Genomic DNA, 16359 nt, shown 5'->3' with positions numbered 1-16359 from the left:
GAGATGAAGAGAGAGGTGACCATGTGGCTAGAGCTCACTTGAGAATGAAACCAGTATCAAGGAAAACAGATCTGAGAGATGTAACAATACTGTGCTATAATGGCATTGCTTGAGCTTCTAGATCCAGCTATACCTGAAGCGGTTACTCTTGAGCTTTTCACTATGTGAGTAGTAAATATCCCTTTTTCAAAGGCTCCTGACAATCATATATGGACATTTCTTTCAACTTTCAAATGGAGGTCTATTCTATTTGCCAAAAGAAATTTAAATTTCAGGAGGACAATGGAGGTTATTTTTTAAGTGGATTTCACACAGTGATTTCACACTGGCTGAGAGAAGAAATCTATCTTGAAGAGGGATAGCACTTAAGCAAGAAACAAGCCTGGGTAGGAACAGGGCATATAAAACACACAGCCCAGTGAGGAGCATTGGGGCCCAAATAAGGGCCATTAAAGAAAGTAGAGAAAACAAAGATAAGAATATCTAGGATCATGGGCAGATTCTGTTCATAAGATAATCACTTCTCCCTTTATACTCTAGTGTTTACCAGAGAAATGTGACACATAGTATCAATGCAGCGATTATTACCATTGTGTTTGTTATTATTTATGGATAGTGGCAAGAAGAGGCAACCCAAGATTATACAGCGGTACATTAATCAGAACTCATTTGAGTTCAAGTGAACAAAACCCAAATCAAATAGCTTAAGCAGAGAAGGAGAATTCCTTAAAAGTTTGCAGTGGGGGGCTTAGCTGGATCTAAAGGCATCTCAACTGGAACCATGGACTAGAACCCAATAGAATTCTCTCCTCTAGTCATGTTCGCGTCTCTTGGTGTGTCAGCTTCCTTTTCTCCCATTGCAACCCGGATTTATTCTAAACAGTGGGGGGCAGCGCCCCTCGCAAGCAGAGAGGAACTGACACTTGCTCTGCCTTTTCATTTCCAAGTTCCAAAATCCCAAGGAAGATATGTGACTGGCCCACCTTGAGACAGGTGTGGGAAGCCAAGGAAGGGGCCAGGCTTGGCAACCTATAGCAAACGCTGTCGGTGCCCCATCCAGATCTCTCAAACACTTCAATTCCAACTGCCAACATCTGCATCCCTGTGCCCAAGAGCCCCACTTCCCAGAGCCATGAAAGGCTGCTCTGCCAGTAAGTGGCTGAGCAGGAGCCCTGGGGAGTTCTCAGCCCCTACGAATAGTCAAACACTATCTGGAACTGCTCCAGTTCCCTCAGTCCTTGGGGAGCATGATTCTGAGGCATGTGGTTTGCACTGTATCCAAGAGCTTCCCCACAGAGTGGTGATCCAGGAACTCTCTGGACTGGTTGGCTTCATAAGGCATACTTTGTTGTCTGCCTTCCTTTCCTTTGTGAATCTCCTACCAAGGTTGTCTGCACCTCTCAAATAAACCACTGGTTCAGGCTGTTTCTGGGGAAACGCAAACCTAAGACGTAAGCCAAGGAAGGACCAAACTTGAGTATCAAAAGCCCAAACACAAGACCAGGAGACCAAGGGTAACACATTGGGAAAATAAAGGAGAAGCTAGTTCCAGGCAAGATGTCTGAGACAGGGGCTGTTCCTCTGACCACTCTATAGCTCTCTGGGGCAAGGTCTTGGACAGGGAGCGGGCAGCAACATGGACAATGCTAGACACAGGACAGACGATGCAGTGCGTTTTCCGCCATTGAATTCTGAAAGTAGGAGCTTCCACCAGTCCTGTGCGTATGGAGTATGTATATGGTATGGTTTGTGGGATATGAATAGATGTGTGGCTGTGGTTGTATTTAGTGGTGTCAGGGCAGGGTGGGGTGCGTGCAAGTGGCCTATTTTCCTCACCTCCTGGCTGCCCCTATCTGGGGAGCTCTGTTTGCATGCACAGCAGTGACTTTCTATGGGACTCAGTCATTCCCTCTGGAAGGGAGAAAAGGAGGCCCTGGAGATGGGTAGGAACTTTGAAGGCTGTGGTGCTCCAGTTACTTGTCAGAGAAACCCTTAATAAATAAAAAGGGAAAGGAGGAGGTGTGGGTGACAGCGACAGGGAGAGAAATATGAAATGTGAAGGCTTTTGTCCGTGGCTCTAAACCAAAGCATTTTGGGTCCTGAGATGAAAGATAGTGAAATAGTCTTTGGCCAGGCCTTGTCTCTGCTCTGCCGCAGCCTCAGGCCAATGGGTGTGCAGCCCTCACCTTCCTGCTCACAGGGAGAAGCAGGTGACCTAGTTCCCCCATCTGGAGCTAGTGATGAACAAAGTTCCCCGTAGGGAGGGCACCTGCAGAGAACATAGGACACCCCCTGGCCGTGCTGGTGGTGGTGCGTGTGTGTGTATGAATGTCAGGGAATAGATTTGAGGTAGAGCTGCTTTTAGCTGCTTCTCCAAAGTAGGCCACTATGCATGATTTCAAGAGCCCAGACTAATTATCCACCATGGGGAAAAAAATAAAAGTTAACACATCTTCCTGTCCTTGGATATTTCCGGAGAACATTCAGGGGAAGTCGTTGATTATCCCACCTCTCTCCTCAGAAATAAAACAGAATTCCAAACTGAATGGATAATGTGCTCTATATATCAGGCTACTTTTAGTCCTTCCTTTTTTTTTTTTTGGACAGATGTTTTTTATATATATATTTAAAAACAAAATCAACCACCCTCCCAAATAACCTCCCAAATAAAACCCCCCAAAATTAGATTAAATAAAATTTTTAGTGAACATACCCAGCAAACATCTCGATGTGCGATTAAATACTATCTGTTTCTGCTGCAGAAACCTCAAACAAACAATATAGAACTGTTGAGGGGAAACCCAAGTTTTAACTCTCTGGGGTTTGGGGAGATAAGATGGGGGAAGCGAGAGAAAGGGGAAATCAATTTCATTCTTCTTAATTCTGTCGATATAAATATATTCATAAAGACCCCAGAAATGAAAAGGGAACTTGGATGCTAAGGAGATCAAATAGGGGAGTATGGGACCCTCCCAATTCTACCTGACAAAAAAAATCTAAAAGAAATTAATTTTGTGGTGGGAGAAGAGATACAACATGATAGAAGAGGTAGGGAAGGAGAAGGAAGCAGGGGGACCAATCCCAGAAGAGAGGACTCATGGCTGGGGAGCAAGAAGGAATCCAGTACCAGTGTGTCTATTTTAAGATGACTTTTCTAGATTCACAATTGTATGATGTAGATTTAAAGCTAGCTCTTTAAATCTAGCATTTTCTGCAACTGTCCTATGACTTTGAACTTTCTCCAGTCTGAACCTCAGTTTTCCCATCTGTCACATGAGGAGGTTGGCTAAGTGATTTCCAATCTTTAGTTTTATTATTATTATAATCATTATTATTATTATTTGAGAGAGAGAGAGCACGCACGCACGTGCAAGCAGGTGGGGAGGGGAGGGACAGAGGGAGAGGGAGAGAGAGAATCCCAAGCAGGCTCCACACCCAGCAGGGAGCCCAATGCAGGCCTCAATCCCAGGACCTCAAGATCAGGACGTGAACTGGAAATCAAGAGTTGGATGCTCAACCAACTGAGCCACCCAGATACCCCATCCAATTTTTAGTTTTAACCTAAAATTCATATTCCTAACAAAATTCTACATAGAACTTCAGTAACTAAAACAAAGCACTGGTGAAAGAGAGGTTGATGGACTCAGGCCCCACTGCTTAGTCTCTCTCTTAGGCCCAAACAGTTCCAGATCTATCTCTGTGGAACCTGCTGAGTTGTATTTGATGAACCAAAGATGGTTACATTTCTTTGTGTTAGGGTCGCAGTTTTCACCCAAAAGTTGCATATAGTAGGCTGGTTCTCCTGAGCCAGAGCACTACTGCCGTTGTGCCCACAGCTCCTTAGCACCTCAAGGAAAGCTTGGCCCGCATGGGGTGGCCCAGAATCCCTGTGTCAGTACCTCTCAGATAAGCCTCAAGAAGACAGGACTCAATCCCCCCCAATGAGTCCTACTGAGCCTGTTTATAACCATAAGCCACCCCAGAGGCAGTGAGGGCCACACAGAGCTCTCAGCCCTGCAGGGAAACCCAAGGACCTTGGTCTTCAAGGGAAGGGTCTTCCCTTAGCTTACAATTCCTTTCATGACTCCGTATGACCTCCAGAATGAGATGGAAACTCTTCCCTGGATCACCCAAGGCCCTTGGTCCCTGCCTCTTCTGGTTTCATCTCCTTTCACAGCATCCCCTTGCATCCTACATCCAGCCTCATCTACCCACTGACCGATTTTGTCTACCAGCCCTTCCCTAATTCCATGACCCAGAACACTTCCCTTGCCACAGAGCTACCCTCCTTTCAAAGCCAACTGGCTTCTGTGGCTCCACACCTCTTCTTCAGTGTGACTCAGACTTCCTTTCCCTTGCCCAATGCCCCCTGTCCCCACACTCACACACAAGCCTGGCCTTGGGTCAGGGCCCCTTGTCTGCCATCCCTAGCACTCTATTAGGTCCCCGAGGGCACAGATGGTGCCTAATGCTTTCGGGGCCTCCAGCACATAACAAAAATAGCTGCCATGTGCCATGTGTCAGACCTTATCCTAAGGACTTTGCAAACATAAACTCATTTACTCCTTGTAACAATTCTGTATGAGTCAGGCATTATTATCATTTCCATTTTATAGATGAGAAAATCCAAGGCACAGAATAACTTGTGCAAAGCCACACAACCAGGAGCAGAACCAAGATTTTTCTCAGGCAATCTGATGGAGCTCATGCTTTTAACTTCTATGCCCCAGGCCTGACACAAAGCCATAAACAGATTTCAACTGAATGAATTGATTTGAACATATTTTCTAACTATGTGTTTTTTTGGTCTATGTCCTATGAAAAGACCCCCAAGATTCTCACTGGTGCCTTGACAGTGGCTGAGGCCCTGGAACAAGACCAGCTCCTTTCTTCTTACCTCCGCAACCAGGGCAGCCCACCCTTGATCTGCTTCGTATGTTGGGTTTTGCATTAAAGTCTGTTGAAGAAGGATTTCTATTGCTAAGGGAAAGAAAAATAAGAAAACAAAGAAAAAAGGAAGTTAAACATTTACTCAGTTCAAGTAATAATAGTTAATATTTATTGAGTATTAAGATGTACGAAGTACTTTATATGCTTTAATTTTTAACCCACTCAACAATTCTATGAGATAGGGATTATTACCATTCATACTGTGATTTCATAGATGAGGAAACAGAGACACAGGACATAAGTGACTTGTCCCTGGTTTTATGGCTGATAAGAGCAAAGCCAGGATTTGATACAGATCCTCTGAATCCCGATTCTTAACCACTGTGGTAGGTTGAATAATGTGCCCCAGAGATCAGAAGGCCCAAATTCCTGGAACCTTATATTCTTTAACCATGCTACTTTATATGGCAATTGGGACTCTGCAGATTTGTGATGAAGTTAAGGATCTTGAGATGAGAAGATTAGCCTGGATTATATAGGTAGGCTCTGAATGTAGTAAAGTATCTTTATAAGAGAGGGGCAGAGGGAGATCTGACTACACAAAAGGAGAAGATAATGTGATCATGGAGGCAGAGATTGGGGTGATGTGGCTATAAGCCCAGGAATGTCAGCAGCCTGTAGAAGCCAGAAGAGGCGAGAGAAAAGGCTCTCCCCTAGAACTTCCAGAGGGAGTGTGGCCCTCCTGGCACCTCGATCTCAGCCCAGTGAAACTGATTTTGGACCTCTGCTCTCCAGAGAAAACAATTGTGTGCTGTTAGAAGTCACCAAGTTTGTGGTAATTCGCTATAGCAGCCGGAGCTAAATAATACAGCCACCACACGTGGTGCATTCAAAAGGGTGGGAGGGACCGTAAGAGGTCAGAGCCGGTGCACAGAGAAGATGTGGGGGTGCAGGCCAGGGGGTTTTGTCTCACGACTCCAATCCCATCTCAAGAAGCCTCTCACTCACTTCTGCTGATCTGCTGACTCTGTTACCGACGTGAGTGGGCCTCCCTCCCGGCCTTTTCTAGGCAGAGACTCTGTAGTTTGAACAAAGTGGGGCAGCATTTGGCAGTTCCTGCTTTAGTTTTTTTTCTGAAATTTTTTCCCTTTTTTTTTTTACATTTTTACAGAGCTGGGGAAGAAGGTGGCTGGAAGGATATTTCCTTAAGTCATAAATATCCCTTGTCATCTTGAACTCCACACCTCTCCTTTCCTCCCAGATTCAGAAGGAAGGCCAAGTTACCGCTCTGCCTGGCACTGTGCTGGAGGCTTCTCTACCATTCAGCGCTGGCTTGGAGCTTTCTCCCCTTTCTACTACACAAGCGGGAACAGTGAACACCTGCACTTTGATCTTACTTAGCTGGCTGTGGGACTTTGAAGCTGAGCATTTTCCTTTACTCTAGTTCAGTTTTCTTGTTGGTACAATGTGGGTTAGGAGACCTGGACTGCCTATCACTTAAGATTAGTTTGAGACTGACGGTGAGATGCCTCTTGCACAAGCACATTTTAAACTGTAAAGCTATCCCGCACTCCAGTGGTTTCATGTGCTGGGAGTCTCTCTCCCCAAAAAGTATAAAAACTCATTGCTACTAATGACAGGAATAAGAAGAGCTACCATCTAATGATTGCTTGCTGTGCGCCAGACACTTTTCATTCGTCCATCGTTTATTCATTTATTCATTGAAAAAATATGGAGCACCCAAGATCTAGGCAATTGTGAGCACCCAGCAGACGAAAGAACAATATTAGAAGCAGTCCCTGCTCTCATAGAGATGGCATTTTTGTAGAGGAGGCAAACAATAATGAAGAGAAGAAGAAGCCAGCATCTGTACAATGATTCTATGAAGAGAAAGAGCAGGGTGTGGTGGGAAGGCTGTTGAGAATGGGTGTAGTCTATATTAGTTAGAAGACTCAGGACCTTGTTGGACTTTTTCACACTCTCTCATCCCAAGTATGATGGAAGAATGTTAGCTTTAAGCCTGGGTATAATGATCCATTTAGGAGGCATTTTCAGGAGACATATACAGCATCCTCTGTGACACATATTATTGGTCCCATTGCCATGAGAAACAGGTTCAGAGAAGTGAAATGATTCACACAAACTTTTCTAGTAAGTATCAGAAGTAGAACTCATAGCTAGATCTGTCTCGTGTTTCAGCGCAGACTCTGAACCGCTCGCATATTCACCAACGGCTCTAAACTCATATAAATTCCTTTGTAACCATCCTCACTATCCCTGGGCCCACTCATTTCCAATACCTAATACAGTACCTTATTCTAGAAAGATCTGTTGAGTTAATTTGTATTTTGTTTTATCTTTTTTTTTTTAAAGATTTTATTTATTTATTTGAGAGAGAGAGAATGAGAGACAGAGAGCACATGAGAGGGGGGAGGGTCAGAGGGAGAAGCAGGCTCCCCGCCGAGCAGGGAGCCCGATGCGGGACTCGATCCTGGGACTCCAGGATCATGACCTGAGCCGAAGGCAGTTGCTTAACCAACTGAGCCACCCAGGCGCCCTTGTTTTATCTTTTTAATTCAGTTTCCAAAAGAAAATGCTAAAGGAACCCCTTCTAGCTCTCTGGGGTCCAGGCTTCTCTCCTCTAACTTCCTGCATGCTGGAGGAGGGGGGAAGGTGGGTCCCTGGGCCCTGCTGCCCCTCTCCCCCACTCTACCCCTAACAAAGTTTTGAAATGAAAATGAAATCATAAAATCTCACAGAATCTGTTTAACTTCCGTTACTTTTCATTTGCCTCTCCATGGATAGTTAAGAGCCAGGCCTCAAGAGGTCGTAAATCTGGGGGCGCCTGAGTGGCTCAGTCGTTAAGCGTCTGCCTTCGGCTCAGGTCATGATCCCAGGGTCCTGGGATCGAGCCCCGCATCGGGCTCCCTGCTCATTGGAGAGCCTGCTTCTCCCTCTCCCACTCCCCCTGCTTGTGTTCCCTCTCTCGCTGTGTCTCTCTCTGTCAAATAAATAAAATCTTTAAAAAAAAAAAAAAAGAGGTCGTAAATCTGCTTGGTGGCTGCAATCAGAGCAATTTCACAAGCAGGAGAGAAATTCTTCACTCCAGGGAACCCGAGCTTCCCCCTTGCAATCTGCCTTGGAGATGCAAGTGAACTCGTTCTCAGTCCTTACAGCAACGCCTTTCCTGGCTTGGTGGTAGCCCTCTAGCTGGACTCAGAGGAGGATGGGATCAATACATCTCCCAGTGACCAGTGCCGGCTCAGCTAGCCATGGAAAGCCAGCGGAGGAAGTGGCCTTGAGCACAATCCTGGCCTCCCACAGTGCCACACAGAAAAGAGAATAAATGTGTATGGAATGAGGCATTACTGGCTACATAAAATAGGAAGTAATAATATATACCTAGCAATGTTGTTGAGGTGATTTCATAAAGTAACAGCCCATGGAAATTTCTACTAGAGAAAGAACACAGAAACGAAAGGGAGTTGTGCTCCTTCCTCCCTCAGGCCCTTCCCTTCCTTCTCTCCCTTGGCTCCTTTAAGAGGGCCATCTCCTTCAGCCCCTTTCTGTCTCCTGCTTTTGAGCCTTGTCTTCCTGCTCCTATTTTTAGCAGGAAGACAAGCAAGGTGGCAGAAGAGCTCAGAGCAAAACTTTTCAAAGCAAGCCCAGAGAGCCAGGCATCTCTCTCTTAACAGTCTTCCAACCAAGTGTAGGAAGATCTGAGAGCTCAGGACAAGACTGCCCCCAATGTTTCCCACAGCCTGTAAAGCTGAACTGTTCCGTTGGCCTTTCTTTCTGAACTTATTTCAGGGAGAGTAAGGACACAATGAGGTTTCTAATTTGGTTTGCCAGTGGAAGACAAAGATCTGACCTTTACCCATCACCCTCACCTCCAAACACAAAGAATTGGAAACTAAAATGCTTTAACCTTACCCTATATTCTGCTTAAATTCAACAACACCAGCTCTCGGTCTGGGTATTTATGACTGGAACTGTATTTCTATTGTTGGTATCTATTCTAGATACTTGTCTCCCGCACTAACTCAGATCTTCTGCAGGATAAAGATTTGTCTTATTCATTTCTGTCTCCAGAATAAAGATTTTTCTTATACATCTCTGTCTTTACATCTGGTAGATAGAGGCCCCCCCCTTCAAAAAAAAGCCTGTTGAATAAGTAAGTTTATTTAGTGCTTATGCTATACAAGGCCCTGTCATACAGAGATGAGTGGAAAAGGGGTTCAAAACTCAAGAAACTTGCAACCTTCCAAGGGAGACACATATGCATACACAAGTAGCTGTCATTTTGTAACAGTAGATGCCACATTACAGGATCCAGTATTCAGTATTAATCAGTCTATCCATCATTCCTTACTCCTTAAAATATAGTCAGTATGGTAAAAACACCATTTTTTTATCAGCAGGGACAGAAAAGGTGTCATGTGAGCTAATCATTTTGCAGTCTTCATTATGCATATAAGACCAAAGGAAACTGACATCTTTTTGCCAGGTGAGCTGGCAATCCGGTATTTATTAACCTTTCATTGGCATTACTTATAATACAGGTAACAGTAACAGTGGTGCCTAGGAATAGAGTGATAGACATAAGTCAGATTTAAAGCTACCTATGAGCAGTATCGTTCCCAAGGTCTCCTTTGAATCTGTACTTAATGACTTCTGTCTCCCCTCCTCCCACTCCATCACTGTCACAATGAAAATAAATCAGCAGTTTCAAGTCCTGTCAGATACCTACTGGGGAGCTGTCTGCCTGTTTCTTACTGCTCTCTTCCTTTGAGGTTTCAATGTAATCTTCAGTTGCTGTCAGCTCTAAGAGGGAAACAAATCAACACTATATTATATTGAAATCCATAAGGACATTTTTCAGTTGCCTCCTTGGAGATTGGGCCTACAGGTTGGAAATGGACTGTGACACAGTTCCCACTCTGATTTTCAGCTGGGGGCTCATAATTCATATTTTGATCCATGATATATGGCAGGAAAGCTTATTAAGTACATATTAAATACATATGAAGTACAAGACATGAAAAGGTAATAACAGTGGATTCTTCCCTCTACAAAACCAATCGGGCATCCCTGAAAAGTTTGGTATCTTAACAGCAAAAAAAAAAAAAAAAGAAAAAAAAATTAAAGCCACTAAGGTATCCAGACATGAAAAACATGTGCAATCTCACTCCTCACTCCTCTCCAGTAGGAGTAAAGGCAGGCTTCCAGGATAGATCCCACCTAACAGTCATAGACACCTCTTGTAATAAATATCAAATAAAAGCTTGCAGTTAAAGAACCATTTAGCAACCTAGCCAAGATCAGTTGTCTATCTCATTCTCTATCACCAGGGACACCAAATATTAACACATGTGCCTGACAGCTACTGTCGTATATCGTATCAGGAGCATTTTAGTCTGAAGCCAATGACTTTTTTGGGAACAAGCAGTTCATGTAAAAACTTCTACCTCTAATGCTTACAGTATTCCTCCTCCTGACTTCCCTGGTTTGCATCATGGTAGCTTCTCTCTTCCATTCTAACTCTGGGGCTGCTCCCTTGGCCCAACCCAGGCAGATATTTTAGGAATAAAATACGTAGGAATAAACGTTACTAAGAAGGAGAAAGACTTATACACTGAAAGCTGTAAAACGTTAATAAAAGAAATTAAAGAAGACACCAATAAATGGAAAGACGTCTGTGCTTATGGATTGAAAGACAGTATTACTAAGGTGACTATACTACCCAAAGCAATCTATAGATCTAATGCAATCCTTGTCAAAATCCCAATAACATTTTTTGCAAAAATTGAAAAATCCATCCTAAAATTCATACAGAATCTCAAGGGACTCCAAATAGCCAAAACAATCTTGAAAAAAAAAAAGAACATTAGAGGTCTCACACTTTCTGATTTCATAATCTTACTACAAAGCTACAGTGATTGAAAACAGCATGATATTGGCATACAGGCAGACACAGAGACCAAAGGAACAGAATAGAGAGCTCAGAAAAACATCCTCATTCATATGATCAAATGATTTTCAACAAGGATTCTGAGAACATTTAATGGATAAAGGGCAGTCTTTCCCAAAAGGTGTTGGGGAAAAGGGATATCCATTTGCAAAAGAATGAAGCTGGACCCATACCTTGTGCCATATACAAAAATTAGCTCAAGATGGATTCAGGATCTAAATATAAAAGCTAAAATATAAAATTCTTAGAAGAAAACATACGAGAAAATCTTCATGGCATTGGATTTGGTTCTGATTTCTTGGTTATGACACCAAAGCACAGACAGCAAAAGAAGAAAATAGATAAATTAGACTTCAGCAAAATTAAAAAAAAAACTATTGTGCATCAAAGAACATTATCAACACAGTGAATAGAAAACTCACAAGAGTGGGAGAAAATATTTGCAAAGCAATAAAGGATCAGTATCCAGATAAAGGATTAATATCCAGAATATATCAAAAACCACCTACATTTCGACAATAGAAGGCAAATAACCTGATTTAAAAATGGGCAAAAGACTTGAATAAACATTTCCCCAAAGAAGATACACAAATAGCTAATAAGCATATGAAAAAATGTTCAACATCACTAATTATTGGGGAAATGCGTATCAAAACCACAATGACAAGGGTGCCTGGGTTGGCTAAGTGTTTGCCTTCTGCTCAAGTCATGATCCCAGCGTCCTGGGATCGAGTCTCGCAGCCTGCTTCTCCTTCTCCCACTCCCCCCTGCTTGTGCTCTCTCTCTCTCTCATTTTATCAAATAAATAAATAAAATCTTTAAAAAAAAAAACCCACGCACAATGACGTAGCACTTCATACCCATTAGAATGGCTGTTAACAGCAACAACAACAGCAACAAACAGAAAATAAATGTTAGCATGAGGAGAAACCAGAACACTTGTGTATTGTTGGTGAAATGGTGCAGCCAATGTGGAGAAGAGTATGACAGTTCCTAAAAAAATAAATAAATAAACGTAGAATTACTATATGACCCAGCAATTCCACTTCTGAGTATATGCCAAAAAGGTTGAGAGCAGGGACTTAAGCAGATTTTTTTTTTAAAGATTTTATTTATTTATTTGACAGAGAGAGAACACAAGCAGGGGGAGCAGCAGGCAGAGGGAGAAGCAGGCTCCCCGCCGAGCAGGGAGCCCGATGCGGGACTCGATCCCAGGACCCTGGGATGGTGACCTGAGCCGAAGGCAGACGCTTAACTGACTGAGCCACCCAGGTGCCCCTAAACAGATTTTTTTACACCAATGTTCATAACAGCATTATTCGCAATAACCAGATTGGGTGGAAACAACCCAAATGTCCATAGATGGATAAATAAACAAAATGTGATACACACACGCACACACACTGAATTTATTCAGCCCCAAAAAGGAAAGAAATTCTGACACACGCTACAACATGGATGAACCTAGAAGACATTATGCTAAGTGAAATAAACTAGTCACAAAAGGACAAACGTTATGATTCCACTTTTATGAGGTACCCAGACTAGTAGTGGTTGCCTGGGGGTAGGAGGAGACAGGATGGGGGGTTATCGTTAACAGGTACAGAGTTTCAGTTTAGGAGGATGAAAAAATTTGGAGGTTATGGTTGCACAACACTGAAAGTCCTTAATGCCACTGAATAGAACACTTAAAGGTGGTTTAAAAGGTAAACACTGTACATATTTTATCATAATTTAAGAAAAAGATAACTTTATCATCTGGAAGGAAAAACCTGCTCAGGCTCAGGCTACTCACGGACAAGAACAAATTCTGAGAATAATGAGAAATTTGAATTTTATCTTGGGACACCATTTCCCCAGATATATCTGTCCCTGAGAATTATGTGAATCATGCCTTTAAAAAAATACAAGTGCATTTAAGGAGCTCTATTTTGACTAGATAGGATAGTGTGCGGCCAGGTGGAGAACAAGTAGGTATTTCTCTCCTTTTTTTTTTTTTTTTAAATACAAGGTTTGCTAGAAAACACTGTAAAATGACATAGGGAAATTCTGCAGAAAATCACTCCTTACAGGAGCAAGAATCCTTTTGCTAAAATACTAGAAATACTAAAGCCAATCATAGATGATGATTGCTAGGGAAGAATCTTACAGATTAAAAGTCCAAGTCTATCTTTTTTTTTTTAAATAAAAGATTATTCATATAAGAACGAGAAGAATAAAGCAGGAAATCCTGCCTTCAGGTGTGGGAAGGGCAACGCACATTCACTAGCTTTGCCCATACACAAAGCAATTCATGGGCACACACACTTTTCTCATGGGAACAGGTAGCAGCCCACCTCCTGAGGGGCCCGGATATTTGGCATGCATCAGCTGGTAAGATCTCCAAGGACCAGCCTCTTGCCCCAGGCTTGCCAGCTGAGACACGTGATGTGTCCCCACACTGACAGCAGGCCAAGCTCTCAGGAGCTGATTCACATTAACTCCATTCATAGGATGGATGTAGGGAAGAGAAGGCCAATTCGTGAATTCACGGAGATTTATAAATGTCACAGGACCAGAAATAGTCATTTTAACCCACACATTTTTCTCCATGTTAAATCTGTGTGGGAAGCCAAATATTAATCAGAGAAGATTGCTTGGTGAATGTGCAATCAGAAGTCAGGTATTCGGAATTCACTCACATCAGGCCAGAGCAGTGTTTCTCAGGCCCCAGAGAGTTTGATTTCATTGTGCTCGTATTACTCCGGGCATGGCTATAGCTTCAACAGCTGCCCCGTTGATTAGCTGCAAACCGCTGGAGTAGGGTATGTCAATGTCTCACAAAAGCCAGGGACTTGCTGCCAGATGTCCTTTTTTTTTTTTTTTTTAAGATTTTATGTATTTATTTGAGAGAGAGGGTGAGCCAGAGAGAGAGAACATGAGCAGGGTGGAGAGGGAGAGGGAGAAGCAAACTCCCCACTGAGCAGGGAGCCCGATGCGGGGCTCAATCCCAGGACCCCAAGATCATGACCCAAGCCGGAGGCAGACACTTAACGACCCAGCCACCCAGGCGCCCCTGCCAGATGTCTTGTGGTCAAGGACCCCTCTCTGAATTGTGCTCGATATGGCCAATATCTGCCTCAGAGACTCGTATTTCGTAAGTGACCATCCCCCATTTTTTCCTTCCAAGTGCTCCTTTTACCGAAGAACAAAAAGGTGAAGTGACTTGCCCCAAGGTTATTCAGAGCTAGAATCAGAACAAAAGTTAGAGTTTTTCTGAGCTTCATTCTAGGGCTTTCCCACCTCACCTGTCTTTCTGAGGACTCTGTAGGGACTTCAGAGTATAGGGTTGCCTTGAAACAACTTCTGAGGTACAGAGCTGACTTGTTCTCACAAGTCATGTCAGGCCCCCATAGTTCGCATGTCATCTGCTTTTAGTTTCTTGAAGTAGGAGTTTGGGCGGGGACAGATTTAATGAGGTCAAGTTGAGACATAGTTGTAGTAATTGGAGTCTACACAGATTGGGTACCACTCCTCTGTGCTCCCTACCACACTGTGTGTTTAATTACCTCTTTCATACCAAGTTTAATTATCTAATTGTATGTCCATCTCAATCATTATCTTATTTATCTCAGCACCCCTAATTTCCGGCACGTGCCAGGCTCATAACTGAATAAATTATATTAAATCATCATGCAGTGGATGTGAGCTTCTGGAGCTCAGAGAAAGGTCTGGACAGAAGATGTCAATAAGGCAGCCAGTGAATTATGTGATGGATGAGATGCCATCGGGGAAAGTCCCCATCTTCCAGACCTGGACACCTAACTCTGCTCCAGTCCTATCTTACACACCTGGAGAATACTAATGCTTAATGGGTCATTTTTAGTGAAGGGAAAGGGAGAAAATATTTTGTCCACATGAAGGCAATATAATGTGCACTTACAGTTTGGGTGTGATACACTTCTAAATCTCTATGATAGGACAGTCCCAGAAAAAAATTGAATTGAAAATGTGAACATTCCATTAATAAAAAGTACAGGAGGGGCGCCTGGGTGGCTCATTCCATTAAGCGTGTGCCTTTGCCTCGGGTCATGATCTCGGGGTCCTGGGATCGAGCCCCGCATCACTGGGCTCCCTGTTTAGTGGGGAGCCTGCTTCTCCCTCTCTCTCTCTGCCCCTACCCCCCTGCTCATGCTTTCTCTCTCTCAAATAAATAAAATCTTTAAAAAAAAAATAAAAGGTACAATAAACTCGTCATAAGAAATCTAAACAACTTCAAGCCAGTAACAGTTTTTGAAAAGTGACAAAGAAAATGTCCCTTACTACTCTGTATCAAGATAATAGGGTCAGAAAAGATTCAGCCCAACAGTCCTGTTGGAGAGTAAGGATCACTGGTGTTTGACTTCATGGCATTGCAAATTTCTGGAGTGTCTTCAAACCACCAAAGCGAGATTAAATTTTATTCTGAATAGTTGTTATGGGGCTTATCTTCTCATATTCTAAATTTTTGAAAATTTGTAATTCGTGCATGGCATGTATAGTAACTCTCAGTTGAACTGAATATGCACCCTTTTTCCTACCATTTTTGGTAGATGAGTGTTTATTTTATTCCTATCTAGGTGATTAGTCCTCTGAACCACTTTTCGGACACATACGTCATTGAAACCAAAAAGTTTCCATGGTCTGTGTTACTATTGTTTTTAATCTTTTGACAAGAAATATATCTTATTACTTTCTTTTTGTAATATATATATTTTTAAGATTTTATTTATTTATTTGACAGAGAGAGACACAGCAAGAGAGGGAACACAAGCAGGGGGAGTGGGAACGGGAGAGGGAGAAGCAGGCTTCCCACGGAGCAGGGAGCCCAATGCGGAGCTCGATCCCAGGACCCCGGGATCATGACCCGAGCCGAAGGCAGATGCTTAACTGATTGAGCCACCCAGGCGCCCCTATTACTTTCTTTAATGTTGGTTTATCCATTGGCCTCATTTCAAATGAGAATCTTTAAATTGTTTTTTAATTTAATTTTTTATTACATAATATTTTAAGGCCATTCTTTAAGTCAGAATTGTGTCCAGAATGGCCTGGCGAGCTAAAAGGGAGATAAGCCTTATTTTTTTCCATTTTAGGACAAGGAAAACAAGGACTATGCTTTAACAGAAGAATCCATCTTTTCCAGTTTCTGTATCTAATTAAAAGACTTTGGTTCAAAGAGCAGCAGTGGACCAGATTTCTAGGTCTTCATTACTCAAAGGGCAGCATCAGTTTGGAGGATCAACCTTTTTCTGTTCTTTTTCTCCATTCCCACTGGCACAAAGGCAAATACATAAGACAGATTAAATTGAGATAGATCTCAATAGCAGTCATACAAGATTATAGAATCAAAGAAATCTAGAATTGGGAGTAATTGGTGGAACATTTAGTTTAGGGATGGCATATGTGATGGATGATATAGTTCCCCCTTACCCTCTATCCATGGCAGACATCACTAATCAATTATTGAGCCTAAATGTGGC

This window comes from Mirounga angustirostris, unplaced genomic scaffold, assembly GCF_029215605.1.
Source record: "Mirounga angustirostris isolate CCGP_5_RB_7025 unplaced genomic scaffold, mMirAng1.0.hap1 SCAF_4, whole genome shotgun sequence".
Classification (NCBI taxonomy): Eukaryota; Metazoa; Chordata; class Mammalia; order Carnivora; family Phocidae; genus Mirounga; species Mirounga angustirostris.
Note: the sequence above shows the minus strand (reverse complement) of the source record.